At 49.4% G+C, this 14522-nt stretch overlaps 7 non-coding genes across 7 annotated transcripts; 4 read left to right on the forward strand and 3 right to left on the reverse strand.

The window, feature by feature from the left end:
- Nucleotides 1-1027: 1027 nt before the first annotated feature.
- TRNAG-GCC (transfer RNA glycine (anticodon GCC)) lies at nucleotides 1028-1098 on the reverse strand. Its single transcript has one exon. It is a non-coding gene; the product is annotated as a tRNA-Gly (tRNA).
- A 636-nt stretch (nucleotides 1099-1734) lies between these two features.
- Nucleotides 1735-1817, reverse strand: TRNAL-CAG (transfer RNA leucine (anticodon CAG)). The gene has a single exon. It is a non-coding gene; the product is annotated as a tRNA-Leu (tRNA).
- Nucleotides 1818-2299: 482 nt separating this feature from the next.
- TRNAD-GUC (transfer RNA aspartic acid (anticodon GUC)) lies at nucleotides 2300-2371 on the forward strand. Its single transcript has one exon. It is a non-coding gene; the product is annotated as a tRNA-Asp (tRNA).
- A 623-nt stretch (nucleotides 2372-2994) lies between these two features.
- On the forward strand, nucleotides 2995-3066 carry TRNAG-UCC (transfer RNA glycine (anticodon UCC)). The gene has a single exon. It is a non-coding gene; the product is annotated as a tRNA-Gly (tRNA).
- Nucleotides 3067-3358: 292 nt separating this feature from the next.
- TRNAE-CUC (transfer RNA glutamic acid (anticodon CUC)) lies at nucleotides 3359-3430 on the forward strand. Its single transcript has one exon. It is a non-coding gene; the product is annotated as a tRNA-Glu (tRNA).
- Nucleotides 3431-9153: 5723 nt separating this feature from the next.
- Nucleotides 9154-9225, forward strand: TRNAE-UUC (transfer RNA glutamic acid (anticodon UUC)). The gene has a single exon. It is a non-coding gene; the product is annotated as a tRNA-Glu (tRNA).
- Nucleotides 9226-9920: 695 nt separating this feature from the next.
- On the reverse strand, nucleotides 9921-9992 carry TRNAE-UUC (transfer RNA glutamic acid (anticodon UUC)). The gene has a single exon. It is a non-coding gene; the product is annotated as a tRNA-Glu (tRNA).
- Between the last annotated feature and the right edge of the window lie 4530 nt (nucleotides 9993-14522).

A 14522-nucleotide genomic window follows, 5' to 3' on the forward strand; every position in this document is an offset into this window, starting at 1 on the left:
GAGATGGGGAGGAGAGATAGAGACAGAGGGAGAGGGAGAGAGACAGAGAGGGAGGTAAGGAGGGACAGAGAGAGAGAGAGGGAGAGAAAGAGAAGGAGAGAGAGAGAGAGGGAGGGAGGGAGAGGGAGAGGGAGAAAGGGAGAGAGAGAGAAAGTGAGGGAGAGAGAGAGAATGAGAGAGAGAGAGGGAGAGAGAAATGGGGGAGAGAGAGAGAGAGGGAGAGAGATAGAGAGGGAGAGAGGGATTGAGAAAGACGGAGAGAGGGAGAGGGAGAAAGAGAGAGAGGGACCGAGAGAGAGGGAGAGAGGGGGGTAGAGAGAGAGAGAGGGAGAGAGAGAGAGATGGAGGGAGAGAGAAGGAGAGAGAGAGAGAGGGAGAGAGGGAGAGAGGGAGAGGGAGAGAGGGAGAGAGGGAGAGAGAGAGAGAGAGAGGGAGAGAGGGAGAGGGAGAGAGAGAGGAAGAGAGACTCCTTCCCAGGTCAGGACTCCAGGTCCAGGCTGGCGGGCAGCGTTTGGGTCTGGAGCGGGTGCGCTGTGCCGTAAGGGACTCATCGCGATTCAGAACGTGGGAAGGGCCCAAGGCAAGGCGTGATCGTGGAGTGAAGATGAGGATGCCGCTGGTGGGGCCCCTGAAGCTGTGTTGGCTGCGGTGGGTGGGCTGAAGTGACCGCAGGCCGTGTCTAGGAGACGGAGAGAGGTGGGACTTGCGCTTGTGTCTTGTGCCCACGGTGACCTGGCAGGAGAACGTGATGGAGGTGTTTGGGGAGATTGCCCGGGCGTGTGGAGCGTTGGGAGGTGTGGGAAGGGGAGGTGACGGGTGGAAGGGTGTGTGAGGGCGAGAAGCGGCCGGTGAGGGTGCTGTTGGGTCCGTAGGAGGCGAGGCGAAGGAGGTGGAGAAAGGGCGGTGGTGGTGGCGAGCCCGGGTGGGGTGTCGTGGGCGCTTCGAGTGGGAAAGGGTGTGGGAGAGCCAGCTTGAGTGAGTGCTGGGAGAGGGAGCGGAGCTGTGGTGCCAAAAGGGGACGTGGTGCTGCATGGGCCGGGAATCGAACCCGGGCCTCCCGCGTGGCAGGCGAGAATTCTACCACTGAACCACCCATGCGCCGCTGCCGGGCCGCCCCAGGTTGGGGCCCCAGTACCTGCTGGCCGCCAGGCGCCGGTCCCCACCCACCCCCTGCCCAGGGCACCGGGCTCTCCCCGCACGCGCCAGGCGCCGACGCGTCCTGGCGACCTGGAGGAGACGCGCCCGGCACGTGGAGGCCTCCCGTGGGGAGGGAAAGAAGCCAAAGGCAAGGTGCAAGGGAGAGAAAGGAAAGCGGGCGGGAAGAAGGGGAGACGGGGACAAAGGACGCAGTGCAAGTTGCGAGGGCGGGAGGGACGCAGGGAATCCTGTGTGGTGCCGCCAGCCCTCAAGCGTCCGGTCCCCTTGGCAGGTGGCGGGGAGTGCAGCCGGCGGGCAAGGCGCTGGCCGGAGCGTGGAAGGCACGGGGGCACTGCGCCGCGCCGTGCGGCGCTTGGCCGGCGGGCGGCAGGGCAGTGTGGGGGCGAGTGGGAGCAGCGCGTTGCAAGGGGGCGCTGCAGGCTCAGCCTCCAGGACGGCCCGCCAGGGCGGTGAAGCGCTAGCGAAGCTCGCCAAGGGCTCCCCTGCTCGTCGGTGAGGTGGGAATGAAGGAGCGTGATGTCGGTGGTGCTGCGGGCTGGGGAGCGTGGGTTCGTGGGGCGGGCCAAAAAGCCGTCGTGTCAGGAGTGGGATTCGAACCCACGTCTCCAGGGGAGACTGCGACCTGAACGCAGCGCCTTAGACCGCTCGGCCATCCTGACGACGGGAGCGGGCGCCTCGTCGCTCGGCTGCCTGGGATCAGGGGCCAAGCCTGGCGTCCTTGGGCGGTGGCCGCGCCTCCCGGGTGGCGGTCTCGCTGTCCGGCGGAGCGGCCGCGCGCGCTTTGGCCGAGGGGGAGCCCCGGCGGCGCAACCAGCGGGCCGCCTGGCCCCCACCCACGACGACCCAGCCCGGGGGCGGGGGGCTGAGCCGCTGCCGCCAGCCTCCCAGCGCGTCTCCTGGCCGGATTCGGCGCCACCGGAGTCGCGAGCGGGTCCGGATCAGGGTCCCGAGCCGCTTGGCTGGCGGTGGCGATAGTGGTGTCCGGATCGCGGTGGGAGGCCGGTGGGTGGGCGTGGGTCGTGGTCGGCGAGGGAACGGGCCCGGCGGGCAGGGGCTGGAGGCGGGTGGGAGCCAGGAAGCCAAGAGCCGAGGTAGGCGACAGCCGCCGGTAAGCGTCGTGCGCCCCAGCCGGCCGTCGCCGTCCTCGTTAGTATAGTGGTGAGTATCCCCGCCTGTCACGCGGGAGACCGGGGTTCGATTCCCCGACGGGGAGGCTGCCGCCCTTTTTGGCCCGTGCGGCCGCCCCCGGGGAGGGGCGCGGGGCGCCACCTCGTGCCAGGCCGGCCTGCCGGCCGTCGACTGCCCGGCACCCTCCCTTGGGCCCGGCGAGGCTCCTCGTCGCCACCCCGGGCATCTCTGCTCCTCGGGGCCCCCCGACGTGCGCCCTGCCCTAAGTTCAGGTGTCTTCTGGCCGCCGGCCCACTCCCCGCGACGCACAGGTGCCTGGACGGACGGGGAGAGGCCGCGGCCGTGGCCGAGTCGGCAGCCGCTGGGTGCGTGCCACGCTCTGTGCGAGCAGCGAGGAGCGGGCGCGACCTGGTGGGCCAGGCGAGCCCCGGGGGCCGGCTGCCACGACGAGCCGTCGGGCCCCAACGCTCGGGGCTCGGAGCAGGGAGGAAGCAGCAAGGCAGCGAGGGCGCCCCCGGCAGGCGGTCGGGCCCTCGGGTCGAGAGGCGCTGGGCTCGGGCCGCGCGGGCCGGCCGTCGTCGGCGCTGCGGCAGCGACGGGCGGGAGGGACGTCGAGGAAGGCTTGCAAGCCGGTGGAGGCGGCGGAGGCGACGCCACGCGCCAGTCGGAGTCCCCGGCCGACGTGCCCGTGGCTGCCCCGGCAGGGCAGCGTTGGTGGTATAGTGGTGAGCATAGCTGCCTTCCAAGCAGTTGACCCGGGTTCGATTCCCGGCCAACGCAGCGGCCGGCCCTTTTGCAGGCGGCGCAGGGCCCGGGGCGGGCAGGACTTTGGCCTTGAGGCTGTGTGCGTGGGTGGGAAGGAGGCGCGCCGCGTTTGCGTGTTTGTTTTGAGGGTGCCGCAAGCAGAAAGCACGCGAGGGCGCTGGGATGGCCAGAGAGCGGGAGCGGCGAGCGCTTGCAGGGCGGAGGCTGGCCCAACGAGCCAGGGAGCGGTGCCCCGGGCGCGCCCAGGGCTGAGCGTGGAGGCGCCGAGCTGAGGCCAGGAGGCGTCGGCTGGGCGCCGAGCCCACGCTCCCTGGTGGTCTAGTGGCTAGGATTCGGCGCTCTCACCGCCGCGGCCCGGGTTCGATTCCCGGTCAGGGAAGCCCTTCTTCTTCCTCTCTCTCTGCCCACCAGCCCCCGCGGCGTGGCGGCGGCCGCCACGGGCTCCCTTTTAGCCAACGCCTGTTCGCTCGCTCCTTCCTTCCCTTCCTCCCTCGGCCCGCCGCCCAAGCGCCCACGCGGCCACACGTCCACTGTGCGCCCGCCCCAGCCTCCGCGCGCCACCCACTTCTCTTCGCCCGCTCCACACCCCCCGGCGCCTCCCCCTCTTCTCCAGGGCCCCACGCTCGCCTCGCTCCCCGCCCTCCTCACAGCACGACGCGCCAGTGCACCGGGCCGCCTTCGGCACGCCCCAGCGCGCCCACCCGCACAGCCTGGCGTCCTCGCTCCGGCCGGCGCACGTGCTCTGCCCTCTGCAGCCATAGCTTGGCCCCCTGCCGCCACCCGGCTTCCGAAGGGCCAAATCACGCCACCTGGCACCGCCTCTTTCTTCCTGCCTTCGGGGACAGTGGTGGGCTGGTGGGCTGGTGGGGAGGGGTGCCTGTGGGTGGAGACTGGGGCGAGGTCCTGGGCACCCAGAGCTCTGCCCACCTGACAGGCCCCCTGCTCCATCGCCTCTCACCAACCCCTCACGGATGGAGGAAGGAGGCAGGAGTTCCGAGGTCCGAGGTCCGAGGTCCGAGGTCCGAGGTCCGAGGCAGGAGACAGGCCATGCGTCATAGGGGAGGGGCGGTAGGCGATACCTGAGCCAGTGGGGGGAAGGGCCCAGCCAACCCTTTTGGGTCACAGGCTGGGCTGTGGGCGCCAAAAGGGGAGGATACCCTCTCGTGATACTCTCTTAGCGGAGGTTGATGATCATAACATTTCAGAACCTATTTTGTAGAGCCTGTTCTGTAGTCCAAGCACGTTCTTTCTGAAATATATTTAAAATAGAAATCGTGATTTACTCAAAAGTGTAAATCAAGAATGACCACGAGTTCCTAATCTCTCTGGTCATAATTTTCAAGAGAAACGGAGGGAACGGCCAGATGTTTAGTGGACAGTTTAATGAGCATCTGTGTGTGGGGAGGCTGCAAAGAGGGACCATGACCTTGAGTAACTCCAAAATGCCTCCTAAAGAACTGCTCACTGCCTCCTCTATTGAGAATAACTGATATATACTTTTGTTTATTTACTTTTTACACTGAAATATGTGCAGTATGTCAAGGATGTTCTAAATCTATAACAGTAGCAGGGGTTAATGAAAGTTTTTCCCACTATGAGACTCTGTAAGTAGTTCTAGGTAGCCCAATAGTCTTACCCGAGCCTTGGACCTTTCCCCTGGTGTCTGCAGCCAGTTGTCTAAGGTGCTTCAGTAAAGAAGTCCAGATGCCTCCATTGTAAATGCTTGTTAGGCGTGCTGTATCAGGGATGTCCTACTTAATCTGCTCGGATTTTTTTGTAAAACAAGAACATACTTCTATATGGTAATGTTCCTTGTGAATCAGGAAATAAAATGAATAGAACAAAAGTGACATCCTAATGAATTAGTTAAATGGCCAGAGAATCAAATCCAGATCTCCTATGACAAACAGAGATATTGATCATTATATAAGTGAGGAATGAGATGGGGGTTTTCATCCAAAGTTCATTTCTGCCTACTTTCCCCCTGGGCCCTGCTAGGTATGAGACATACATTGTTCCTAACCCCTTTGCTTCCAGGTGGCCAGCTGAATCCAGCCCATGGGAGAAAATGCAAGGCCAGCAGCCAAGTGGCACATGGCAGAAATGCAGAAATGTTGCCAGCGCTTAACCTCTTCCTTCCAAAGCCCCACCTGCGTCTGCAAGGTTGTGGCAGGTGGCCGTAATTCTAGCTGCAGACAGCGTTCTCTCACCACCAGGAAGAGTTCCTGTAGCTGCAGTGCCCAAGCCTGCTTTGGCCTTAGGAAGCAATGCATGAGGAAATTCCATCCCCTGGCACTGACCAGATCCCTGCCTTGCTCAGGTCTGGATTGAAGAAGGCCTGGAAGGAGGCCCCAGCACAGACCCTCCTGGGAAGGGGCTGTGGCCCTCAACAAGGCAGAGCAAAAGAGCAGTCCAGTTGCAGAGATCCCAGCTCAACATCTGGATGGGAGGTGGAGCCAGGCATTCTGGGGTTGAGCCCACGGAGAACAGAAAAATGCTGATGGCTGCACCGTCAGGGAGGAAGAAGAATGGATAACAAAACCAAGAATCATCTCCAACTGAGGAATGGAGAACAAACCATAGCCACGAAATACAAATGTATACCAGGAAACTCCTCTTACCTTCTGGTACCAAGATCAGCTACATAAAACGTGGGGCCCAATGCAAAATGAAAATGCTGGCTCCTTGTTCAAAAAGCCACATAAAAGTCCAACTGAAGATAGTGAAATATTAAACTTTATTTCTTCTGTGGTCTCTCTCTTAACCTGTCATTGTGTTTTCATTTGCTGTATAATGTCATTCTATGTAAAGGAAAAGTTAAGATAGAAACAATCTGTGCAAATTTTATCCTTCAAACTGTAATACAAAAATGTTAGAACACTGAATGAAGCTGAATGTGCGCATGATGGAGGAGGGCTGGGGGCACAAATGAAATCAGAAGGAAAGATAGACAATAAAGACTGAGATGGTATAATCTAGGAATGCCTAGAGTGTATAATGATAGTGACTAAATGTGCAAATTTAAAAATGTTTCTGCATGAGGAAGAAAAAAGGAATGTCAATAATGCAGGGAGTTGAAAATAGATGGTAATTAATATTTTAAAACTTTAACGTACGTGTGAGACAAGCAAAAAAATGTTTATTTGGTACAAAATTTATATTTTGACTAGTGCATTACCTAATATGACTTATGTGGACAGCTTAATCAAACACCATAGTCCTTGGAACCTTGTGTAGGGCATGAGATTTTGTAGGTTTATCCAGAGTGATGCCCAGATAAATGCCGGAGCAATCTGAACAGTAAATAGGGAAGTATTTGCAGAGTCCCCTGAGGGGAATGGTGAGAAAGGGGGAACATTCAACTTCCCTAAGTGGAGAATTCTTGATATTCTCACAAGCAGTGGGGACAGCCAAAGCAATAGACTGAGCCTCCAATCTTGGGGTTTGTTCATATGAAACTTAATCCTGCAAAGGATAGGTCAAGCCTACTTAAAATTAGGCCTAAGCGTCACCTCCAGAGAGCTTGTTTTGCTGCTCAGATGTGGCCTCTCTCTCTCAGCCGACTTGACAAGCAAACTCACCGCCCTCCCGCTCTCTACGTGGGACATGACTCCCAGGGGTGTGGACCTTCCTGGCAACATGGGACGGAAATCCTAGAATGAGCTGAGACCCAGCATCAAGGGATTGAGGGGGTCTTCTCAACCAAAGCGGGGAGGAATGAAATGAGACAAAATAAAATGTCAGTGGCTGAGAGATTCCAAACAGTTGAGAGGTTATCCTGGAGGTTATTCTTAGCATTACATAGATATCACCGTGTTAGTCAAGTTGTAATGGAGAGGCTGGAGGGAACTGCCTGAAAATGTGGAGCTGTGCTCCGGGGCCATGTTTCTTGGAGATGATTGTGTGATGATGTGGCTGTTGCAGTGTGACTGTATGGTTGTGAGAGCCTTGTGTCTGATGCTCCTTTTGTCTACCTTATCGATGGACAAGTAAAACATATGAATTAATAATGAATAAATAACAGGGGAAACAAATACTGAAATAGATTTAGTAGATTGAAATGCTGGTGATCAGTGAAGGAAGGGGTACGGTATGTATGAATTTTTTTCTGTCTTCTTTTTATTGCTTTTTCTGAATCAATACAAATGTTCTAGGAAATGATCATGATGATGAATATTCAACTATGGATGATAGTGTAAGTTATTGATTATATAACAAGAATGGAATGATCATATGATAACAATGTTTGTGTTTCTTTGTTATTTTTTTAAATTTAAAATTAATAAAAAAATTTTACCCTTCATCCTCATATTGTGCAATGCCAGTTTTAAATGCTGACCAAGTTTCACTACTGCCCATTTCTTGCTCTCTGTTTCTTTCTTACCCACGGGCCCCTGAACTTTGTCTTGTCCTCAGACCCAAGCAAGCACTAAAATGCACAATATACTCTTTTTATCAGCTTATCCCTGAGACCGGGCTAACTATAGTAGACATATTTCCTGTCAACCCTGCCAATCATGCCGTCTGCTCCCTCCCTCTTGCCTGCCCAACTTCCTCTGAAAAGTTTCTGCTAAGCTCTGCATACTAGCCTTCCTATGGAAAAAAAGCCTTTTTCTGTATGATTTTGAGATGCAGATTTCTGAAATCAGAGCATTCTCCCTATTGCAATAGTGTTGTTTTTTTTTTTTTTAATAAAGTCTCTCCTTATCTAAGTCAAGGTCTCATTGCATAGCGGGTCTACTGCAATTCTACGTGCCTCAGGCAAAATGGTAGCATAAATCTATGCTCCTCTAGGCAAATAGGCAGCAAGAATATTTCCGGTGTCTCCTTTGTTCGTATGCAGGTTCCATTGTTCCCTGCGGCTCCTCTGTGGCCGGTGTTAGTCTCCAAATCCCACATAGGAGTCCTCAAGGACCCAGGACCTCAGCCTTGGAACCGTCTTTGGGCCATGATTAAGGAATTAGCAGGTGCAGAGGAGATTCTGCAGTGATGGCGCTAATGAGTGTGAAGGGAGAGGGGAACTGAGGGTTGCAGGGTCGGGAGGAGGTCCAGATGTGGAATAGCACCTTCCTCTTCGGTGGCGGGATGGTGGGGACTAGAAAGGACAGGCGCCCAGGTTCCAAATGAATAATGGTTTCAATGATACAGAGGTCAAAAAGGGGTTAGCATTGTACTTCTTCTGGGACCGTTGGCTAAGGGGGACCAGGCTTTGGGGAGACATTTTGTCTGTGAGCACCGATTCTCCTGCTTTCTGCCAGGTAGATGCTTAATTTCTGGGGAGACCTAGAGGCCGGTGACCCCTGGGCCAGCATATCTCTTAGGCTTTCGATGCCTGTGACTGTGGTGGCTGAGCACAGGCTGCAAGCTCCACCCCCTCAATCAACCGTGGGAAACCTAGAAGCAAGAGAGGTACACAGATTTTAGGAACAAAAGAAAGAAATAAGAGAGAACCCTGTGGGTAGAGGGTGTCAGTGACAAAAATGTTTTTTTTTTCCCTCTTGCCTGGCTTGCCTTGTAACAGTCTTACCTCCAACTTTTCTGCCACTAAAGTCCCCTGCCACTCCCTGGCCTAGGCAGTGGTCATCGAACCCACTCCATTTTCCCTGCCCTGACCGGTTGCATGCAGAGCATGGGCTGGTGCTGGCGGGAAACCGAAAACACAAGGACAGAAGTAGACATAGATGTATTGGGACTTAGGAATAGGAGAGGTTCCCCAGTGGCTGTCGGTCACGAGGGCTAGCGCTCTGCGAGGGATGGGGAATACAAGCAGCAACATATGATTTTAGAAGAAAGTCCTTAAAGTATGAGGATATCAGGCCTCCAGCACAATCCTTAAAGGGGCTTAAGAGCTGATGTTTTACTAAGATTAGTGTTTAGGGCTAAGATACAATCAATGCCATTTTTACAACCGTGGTTACAGCCTTCCCTCTCTGGGGAGACTGTTTACTTTTCTGACCCTTGTCCTCGGTTAAAGCAGGTTTGTTATGGGCCATTTAAGAGGGGCCATGGGCCTGGGTTCAAAACATTCCCCAGACACCTCTAAAAGGTGTCATTCCTAAAATCTTCTTCCAGAAGATAATTTTGGGGATTATCTCGCATCCTTCCCTGGTGGTCTAGTGGCTAGGATTCGGCGCTTTCACCGCCGCGGCCCGGGTTCGATTCCCGGTCAGGGAACTTTCTTTTACACCCAAGGATTACAGACATTTTGCTGTAGCTGCTACTCTCGACCTCGGCTGTAGCTAAGGCTGGCTTGCCCGGGCCGTACCCCTTTTAGGCTCTGCCTGCCAAGGCGTGGTCAAAACTTTCAAACAACACCCAAGTGATTCTGAAGTCAATTTTGAGAACCTCTGGACAAAGTCACTGAAGTCGCTCCCAAGGACTTGTTGGCATGTGACTTATTTTTAAAGGATCACTTTTGATCTATTATAGTTCCTGGGTTACAGGTAATTCAATTAACATTACTTTATAGAAAAGTTTTCTATGTAGGCAAAATGGATTAAACGTGATTTTCCATGCCTAAAACATGTAAATAAGTAAAATGGACGGGTTCGACTTCCAAATTTGGGGCTCCTGGGCACACCTGACAGCAGCCACCAGCAGAAGCAGCAGTGGATCTGGTAAAACTATCTGGGCTGTCCTACATACCCAGAATTCAATTGCTTTAGGGTTTCAATGAGCTGGAAAAAACTAAACCCATTACTAAAACTGTGCCTATGCCAAGCAAACCTTTCCAGATCCTCCCCGTTCCCTGGATGCTGATCTGCCTCAGAACAGGGTATTAGGTGCGCGTGCAAGTGAGCCAAGGTTTCAGGAACAGCAGCCGCCGCAGTAAAAAAGAAAAAATGTCGATTATCGGTAAGAAAACAAGGTTCCCTGACCGGGAATCGAACCCGGGCCGCGGCGGTGAAAGCGCCGAATCCTAGCCACTAGACCACCAGGGAAGGTGGCCTCAGACCCCGTCTCCTCCCTTCTACAAGAAGATGACAGTAACGGGACACCACGTTAGAAACGCTTGAACGATGTCTCAGGAGTGCTTAGAACCGGGTGTGGTGATTGCTACCTGGGCCAGACAGTGGCAGGAGACTTTAGTGGCAGAAAAGTTGAAGGAAAGATTGCCACAAAGCAAGCCAGGGAAAAAGGAAAGTCTTTTTCAGAATTTTTTTGTCACTGACGCCCCCACTTCTGCCCACAGGATTCTCTCATTTTTCTTTCTTTTTTTTCGCTCCTAAAATCTATGCGCCTTTTTGCTGCTTTAGTTTTCTCACAGTTCGTCGAGGAAAACATGTCCCTCTCTTGCTCTCTACTCCCATCTCCTCTCCAAAAGGACCCTATTCTTTTTTTTTTTTAAATTTTTATTAGTAGAACCAATCAACATACAACACGAACATTCTTAACATATGAACATTCTGTACGTGGTGTGCAATCAGTGGCTCACAATATTGTCACATAGTTGTATATTCATCACCATGGTCATTTCTCACAACACTTACATCACTCCAGAAAAATAAATAAAAAAGAAAAAAGAAAAAGCTCACACATACCATACCCCTGACCCCTCCCTCTCAGTGACCACTAGTATTTCCTTCTACCCTTTTATTTTAACATTTGTTCCCCCTATTATTTATTTATTTATTTATTTATTTTATTAATTAACAGAAAAAAGAAATTAACCCAACATTTAGAAATCATACCAATCTACACATGCAATCAGTAATTCTTAACATCTTCACATAGATGCATGATCATCGTTTCTTAGTGCATTTGCATCGGTTTAGAAGAACTAGCAACACAACAGAAAAAGATATAGAATGTAATATAGAGAAAAAAATAAAAGTAATAATAATAGTAAAAAAAAAAAAGACAAACAAACAACCAGACAGACAAAAAAAAAAAAAACAAAAAACCTATAGCTCAGATGCAGCTTCATTCAGTGTTTTAACATGATTACTTTACAATTAGGTATTATTGTGCTGTCCATTTTTGAGTTTTTGTATCTAGTCCTGTTGCACAGTCTGTATCCCTTCAGCTCCAATTACCCATTATCTTACCCTATTTCTAACTCCTGCTGGTCTCTGTTACCAATGACATATTCCAAGTTTATTCTCGAATGTCGGTTCACATCAGTGGGACCATACAGTATTTGTCCTTTAGTTTTTGGCTAGACTCACTCAGCATAATGTTCTCTAGGTCCATCCATGTTATTACATGCTTCATAAGTTTATTCTGTCTTAAAGCTGCATAATATTCCATCGTATGTATATACCACAGTTTGTTTAGCCACTCGTCTGTTGATGGACCTTTTGGCTGTTTCCATCTCTTTGCAATTGTAAATAACGCTGCTATAAACATTGGTGTGCAAATGTCCGTTTGTGTCTTTGCCCTTAAGTCCTTTGAGTAGATACCCAGCAATGGTATTGCTGGGTCATATGGCAATTCTATATTCAGCTTTTTGAGGAACCACCAAACTGCCTTCCACAGTGGTTGCACCCTTTGACATTCCCACCAACAGTGGATAAGTGTGCCTCTTTCTCCGCATCCTCTCCAGCACTTGTCATTTTCTGTTTTGTTGATAATGGCCATTCTGGTGGGTGTGAGATGATATCTCATTGTGGTTTTGATTTGCATTTCTCTAATGGCCAGGGACATTGAGCATCTCTTCATGTGCCTTTTGGCCATTTGTATTTCCTCTTCTGAGAGGTGTCTGTTCAAGTCTTTTTCCCATTTTGTAATTGGGTTGGCTGTCTTTTTGTTGTTGAGTTGAACAATCTCTTTATAAATTCTGGATACTAGACCTTTATCTGATATGTCATTTCCAAATATTATCTCCCATTGTGTAGGCTGTCTTTCTACTTTCTTGATGAAGTTCTTTGATGCACAAAAGTGTTTAATTTTGAGGAGCTCCCATTTATTTATTTCCTTCTTCAGTGTTCTTGCTTTAGGTTTAAGGTCCATAAAACCGCCTCCAGTTGTAAGATTCATAAGATATCTCCCAACATTTTCCTCTAACTGTTTTATGGTCTTAGACCTAATGTTTAGATCTTTGATCCATTCTGAGTTAACTTTTGTATAGGGTGTGAGACATGGGTCTTCTTTCATTCTTTTGCATATGGATATCCAGTTCTCTAGGCACCATTTATTGAAGAGACTGTTCTGTCCCAGGTGAGTTGGCTTGACTGCCTTATCAAAGATCAAATGTCCATAGATGAGAGGGTCTGTATCTGAGCACTCTATTCGATTCCATTGGTCGATATATCTATCTTTATGCCAATACCATGCTGTTTTGACCACTGTGGCTTCATAATATGCCTTAAAGGCATATCAGGTAGTGCGAGACCTCCAGCTTCGTTTTTTCCCTCAAGATGTTTTTAGCAATTCGGGGCACCCTGCCCTTCCAGATAAATTTGCTTATTGGCTTTTCTATTTCTGAAAAATAAGTTGTTTGGATTTTGATTGGTATTGCATTGAATCTGTAAATCAATTTAGGTAGGATTGACATCTTAACTATATTTAGTCTTCCAATCCATGAACACGGTATGCCCTTCCATCTATTTAGGTGTTCTGTGATTTCTTTTAACAGTTTTTTGTAGTTTTCTTTATATAGGTTTTTTGTCTCTTTAGTTAAATTTATTCCTAGGTATTTTATTCTTTTAGTTGCAATTGTAAATGGGATTCGTTTCTTGATTTCCCCCTCAGCTTGTTCATTACTAGTGTATAGAAATGCTACAGATTTTTGAATGTTGATCTTGTAACCTGCTACTTTGCTGTACTCATTTATTAGCTCTAGTAGTTTTGTTGTGGATTTTTCCGGGTTTTCGACATATAGTATCATATCGTCTGCAAACAGTGATAGTTTTACTTCTTCCTTTCCAATTTTGATGCCTTGTATTTCTTTTTCTTGTCTAATTGCTCTGGCCTGAAACTCCAACACAATGTTGAATAATAGTGGTGATAGTGGACATCCTTGTCCTGTTCCTGATCTTAGGGGGAAAGTTTTCAATTTTTCCCCACTGAGGATGATATTAGCTGTGGGTTTTTCATATATTCCCTCTATCATTTTAAGGAAGTTCCCTTGTATTCCTATCTTTTGAAGTGTTTTCAACAGGAAAGGATGTTGAATCTTGTCAAATGCCTTCTCTGCATCAATTGAGATGATCATGTGACTTTTCTGCTTTGATTTGTTGATATGGTGTATTACATTAATTGATTTTCTTATGTTGAACCATCCTTGCACACCTGGGATGAATCCTATTTGGTCATGATGTATAATTCTTTAAATGAATCATTGTTGGATACGATTTGCTAGAATTTTATTGAGGATTTTTGCATCTATATTCATTAGAGAGATTGGTCTGTAGTTTTCTTTTTTTGTAATATCTTTGCCTGGTTTTGGTATGAGGGTGATGTTGGCTTCATAGAATGAATTAGGTAGTTTTCCCTCCACTTCGATTTTTTTGAAGAGTTTGAGGAGAGTTGGTACTAATTCTTTCTGGAATATTTGATAGAATTCACATGTGAAGCCATCTGGTCCTGGACTTTTCTTTTTAGGAAGCTTTTGAATGACTAATTCAATTTCTTTACTTGTGATTGGTTTGTTGAGGTCATCTATTTCTTCTTGAGTCAAAGTTGGTTGTTCATGTCTTTCCAGGAACGGGTCCATTTCATCTAATTGTTGTATTTATTAGCGTAAAGTTGTTCATAGTATCCTGTTATTATCTCCTTTATTTCTGTGAGGTCAGTAGTTATGTCTCCTCTTCCATTTCTGATCTTATTTATTTGCATCCTCTCTCTTCTTCTTTTTGTCAATCTTGCTAAGGGCCCATCAATCTTATTGATTTTCTCATAGAACCAACTTCTGGTCTTATTGATGTTCTCTATTGTTTTCATGTTTTCAATTTCATTTATTTCTGCTCTAATCTTTGTTATTTCTTCCCTTTTGCTTGCTTTGGGATTAGTTTGCTGTTCTTTCTCCAGTTCTTCCAAGTGGACAGTTAATTCCTGCATTTTTGCCTTTTCTTCTTTTCTGATATAGGCATTTAGGGCAATAAATTTCCCTCTTAGCACTGCCTTTGCTGCGTCCCATAAGTTTTGATATGTTGTGTTTTCATTTTCATTTGCCTCAAGGTATTTACTAATTTCTCTTGCAATTTCTTCTTTGACCCACTCGTTGTTTAAGAGTGTGTTTTTGAGCATCCACGTATTTGTGAATTTTCTGGCACTCCGCCTATTATTGATTTCCAACTTCATTCCTTTATGATCTGAGAAAGTGTTGTGTATGATTTCAATCTTTTTAAATTTGTTAAGACATGCTTTGTGACCCAGCATATGGTCTATCTTTGAGAATGATCCATGAGCACTTGAGAAAAAGGTGTATCCTGCTGTTGTGGGATGTAATGTCCTATAAATGTCTGTTAAGTCTAGCTCATTTATAGTAATATTCAGATTCTCTATTTCTTTATTGATCCTCTGTCTAG

The sequence above is a fragment of the Tamandua tetradactyla genome, chromosome 4, assembly GCF_023851605.1.
Source record: "Tamandua tetradactyla isolate mTamTet1 chromosome 4, mTamTet1.pri, whole genome shotgun sequence".
NCBI classification, from domain to species: Eukaryota; Metazoa; Chordata; class Mammalia; order Pilosa; family Myrmecophagidae; genus Tamandua; species Tamandua tetradactyla.